We start from the raw sequence: 4,671 nt of genomic DNA on the forward strand, positions 1-4,671 counted from the left end.
GATTATATGATTAGCCCCATGGCTGTGACTCAGTGATCTCCATTCAGCTTTCTGTACTGTTGATGGTTTCCTTCATCCTGGATGGTTGTCTTTGTTTTCTCTTCATCCTAAGGCTTAGTAAAATGTTTCTGTTGAACCTGTTTGAATCTGAGGTCTTTCCCACCTATTACAGATGGCTCATTAAACTCAGCTGAGGTTTAGCTACGCAGATGAAACAATTTAGTGCACACTTGGATAATTCACAACCTTCACTGAGACCTTGAACTGATAATATATTTCCTACTTTCTTTCTGCTCCTCTCAAAATTTGACAGCTGAGTCACTGTTTTTTTTTATAAAAGACAGCTTTATTGAGATATAATTAACATAAATAAAACTGAGCATATTTTAATAATAATTTGAGTAAATAGCTCTGAAATCAAGTGAACATATCCATTATCCTCGTACCCCTTTGTAGTTCTTACCTTCTGTTTTTCCTCGCCCCCAACACACAATTAATCACTGATCTACTTGTCAGTATAGATTTGTTTACATTTTCTAAAGTTTCAACAAAATGGAATCAGAAACTTTGTACTCTTTATTGTTGTTCTGGCTTCTTTCATTCAGTGTAATTATTTGGAGATTCATACATGTTCTGTATATAAGTATGTCATTCCTTTTTATTGCTGAGTGTATTCCATTGTGTGGATATACCACAGTTTGTTTCTCCATTTTTCTATTGATAAAACATTTGGGTTGTGTCCAGTGTTTAGCTGTTACCAATAAAGCTGCTATGAACGTTTGTGTACAAGTCTTTGTATGAACGTATATTTCCTTTCCTCTTGGGTAAATACCTAGAAGTAGAGTGACTGAATCGTATGGTAAGTGATGTTTAACTTTTTAAGAAATAGCCAAATGGTTTTTTTAGAGTGGTTGTACCATTTAACATCCCTACCAGGAGTACTTGAGAGTTCCAGTTCCCTCATAGCTTCACTGACACTTGGTATTGTTAGTTTTTTTTTTAATTTTAGTGATTCTAATTGGCAGGTAGTAGTAGTTCCTTGTGGTTTTAATGTGCATTTTCCTGTTGACTAGTGCCTAAGGCATTTGACTGCTAACCAGGAGGCTGGAGGTTCAAACCCACCAGTCACTCCTCAGAAGGAAGGTTGGGCAATCTACTTTTGTAGTGATACTGCCTCGGAAACCCAAGGAGGGATCGCTATGAGTTGGATCTGACTCGACGACAGTGAGTTTGGTTTTTGGAGGGATGTGGAACATGTTTTCATGTGTTTATTTGCTATCTATGTGTCTTCTGTGGTGAACTGTTTATTCACATATTTGGACCATTAAAAAAAATTAGGTTGGTTGTTTTCTTATTGTTAAGTTTTGAGAATTCTATATATATTTGGAATACAAGTCTTTTATCAGATATATAATTTGCAAAGATTTTCTTCCAGTATGTGACTTGTCTTTTGTTCTTGTAACGGTGTCTTTTGAAGAGCAGAAGTTTCAACTTTTAATAAAGTCCAATTTATTTTTTTTTGTGGCTGTGCTTTTGATATCATGTCTAAGAAATCTTAGCCTAACTCAAGCTCACAAAAATTTTCTCTTATATTTTCTTCTAGAAGTTTTAGATTTTACATTTACATCTGTTATACATTTTGAGTTAATTTTCTATATGGTTTAAGATCTGGACCCAAGGTTTTTTTTTTCCTTTTTAAATATGAACATTTAATTTTCTAGCATTTTTTGAAAAGGTTATTCTTTTTCCACTGCCTTACCTTTGTGCTTTTCTTAAAAAATATCAAAAATCAAAAAATCATCCACTTCCATTTTATAAGCATAATTTAATAACTACTCATCATCAACTGTATGTCAAGGAGCCCTGGTAGTGCAATGATTAAGCATTCGGTTGCTGACCAGATGGTTGGTGATTCAGACCCACCAAAGGACTGCATGGAAGAAAGACCTGGCAATAAGGTCCTGTAAAGATTAAAGCCTAGGAAACTCTGTGGGACAATTCTGCTCTGTCACATGGGGTCTCTATGAGTTGAAATTGACTCAACAACATCTAACAACAACACAAACTATATGTCAGAGAGTATGCTAGCACTGGAGATATATCAGTAAGTGTTTTTTGGTTGCATAGACTGGAGACAAAGTATGGCTCACTTTAACTCAAAAACAGTTTTATTGGAAGGATGAGAGATATAATGGAATTGAAGAAAAAGCTTAACAATCAAATCAGCTTCCTTTGATAGGGTATAAAGGGTAGCTAATGCCTCAAGTGTCATTGAGGCCTTATTAACAGAAGAAGAGGGCATGGTGCCAGGTAAGTGTTTACCATAACACTGCTTCTCACATTTTTTACATTATGGCACACATGGTAAATGATCAGATTTGGCAAGTGCACAAAGGTAAACTTATGGACATTAGCAGGTGTCTGTATGAGGTTTAAGGATAAGTAATGGTGGTAAGAGCTCTGGTGGTATAGTGCCTGTGATGGTTATGTTTGTATGTCACCTTGGCTAGGCCTGGTTGAGTGGCTGGGCAGCTGGATGTAGTATTTCCCCATGATGAGATTGGTAATCAACTCCATGGTGGAATCTACTATGAGCAGCTGAGTAGCTGACTTTGGGTATGTGGTCTGCTTCCTGTACATAAGGAGAAGCTTTCAGAATAGGCTCTAGCCTATGGCAGGTTTGGACCCTGAAAGTAGCTGTGTCATTGCTTAGCAGCCTGCCTATGCTCTTCCAACCTTGGGACTTAAATTGGACTTAAGTTAATGGCCTGCCATGTGGTCTGGTAACATCGGGACTGTGCCTTTTTACTTGTCAGCCTTGGGGCTTCCAGCCTCAGCAGCCAGCAGCTGTTTGAGTGAAGAAACGCCTCTAACTCCAGTGGGCCGGGAGCAGGAGGCAGAGCTGGACCCCAAGGTTGAGGGGCTTTCACCCAACCCCTAGAGCCTGGCACTTTGCACTTGGACTTAAAGCCTCCAAATTGTAAGAATAAATTCCTGTTCGTTAAGACCATCCCGTTTGTGGTATATTCCTGTCAGGGCGGCACTAGGTAACTAGAACAGTGCCTAAGACGTTTGACTGCTAACCAGAAGGCTGGGAGTTCAAACCCACCAACCACTCCTTGGAAGGAAGACTGGGCAATCTACTTCCATAGAAATACTGCCTCAGAAACCCAAGGAGGGGTTGCCATGAGTTGGAACCAGATTGACAGCAGTGAGTTTGTTTTTTGAGCAGTGGTGTAGTGGATGAGGCATTTGGCTGCTAACCAGAAGGTCAGCGGTTCTCAAACCCACCAGCTGCTCTGTGGAAGGAAGATGGGGCAATCTACTTACATAAAGATTTACATCCTTAGAAACCTGAAGGAGGTCACTATGAGTTAGAATTGACTTGATGGCAGTGAGTTTTTTTATATAAGGTTTGGTGACAAAATTAATTACATTTTCTTTATATGATGTAAGAAAAATACAAAATATTAGCAAAGATTAAATGTTGAACTTGTAAAAAAGTTTTCAATAAACTGTTAAAATAGGATGAGAAACTTAAGCTTGCTCTCATGATATTTTACTTTAAACCTTTTAGTGACATATGTGTAAGGAAAAGTATCATAATTATTCAGCTTGATAAATTTTCACAAACTGAACACACCTGTTGTGTGTTTCAGTTAAATATGTTTCTATAACAGAACACCCCAAAACTTAGTGGCAAACATTTAGTTTGTTCATGAATCTGCCATTTGGGCAGGGTTTGGTTGAGACAGCTTGAAAGCTGTTCAACATGCTTGGTTGTTAATGCTACCTATTGGCTGGAACTTGAGCTGTGTCTGTGGCCAGAATACCTACACAAGACCTTTCCATGGGGTTCTTTGACTTTGTATAGGAAGGTGTCTGGATTCCAAGGATGAGTGTGTCCCAAGAAAGAAGGGCAGGTGGAAGCTGTATTGCCTTTTCAAATCTAGCCTTGAAAGTCATGTATTATCAGTTCCAGTGCATTCTGTTTATGATAGGTCAGTGTTTTGGTAATTTTGTGCTGCTCTAACAGAAAATACCACAAATAGGTGACTTTAACAAACAGGAGTTTATTCTCTTACAGTTTTGGAGGCTAGAAGTCCGTGTTCAAAGTGCCAAGCACTAGGGGCTGGGTGAAAGCCCCTTGACCTTGGGCTTCAGCCCTACCTCTTGCTCCCGGCTCACTGAAGCTAGAGGAGTCTCTTCACTTATGCACCTGCTGACTGCTGATGCTAACAAGCCCACGGTCAGCAAATAAAATGGCATTTACTAAACCGATATTACCAAACCACACGGCAGGCCATTGATGCAAGTCCCAATAGCAGCCCCAAGATCTGCAGACAACATGGCAAGCTGCTGAATAACAACTTGGCTACATGCAGCATTCAAGTGTACCAACAGCTGGATACCTTCCTCAAAGTTGCTTCTTATATATTGGAAGCAAAACATGTCCCTAAAGCAGCAACTCAGCTGCTCCAGTAGATTCCACCATGGAGTTAATTACCAGTCTCACCATGGGGAGTTACTACATCTAGCTGCCCAGCCACTCAAAACCAGGCCTAGCCAAGTTGACATATAATCTTAACTACCACAGTCAGTAAGGCCAGCTCATATGTAAGGGGAGATAATTGGACTTTACCTTTTTCAAAATTTTGCAATATAGTTTAT

This window comes from Orycteropus afer, unplaced genomic scaffold, assembly GCF_000298275.1.
Source record: "Orycteropus afer afer isolate SDZICR_OR568_19922 unplaced genomic scaffold, OryAfe1.0 scaffold00265, whole genome shotgun sequence".
NCBI classification, from domain to species: Eukaryota; Metazoa; Chordata; class Mammalia; order Tubulidentata; family Orycteropodidae; genus Orycteropus; species Orycteropus afer.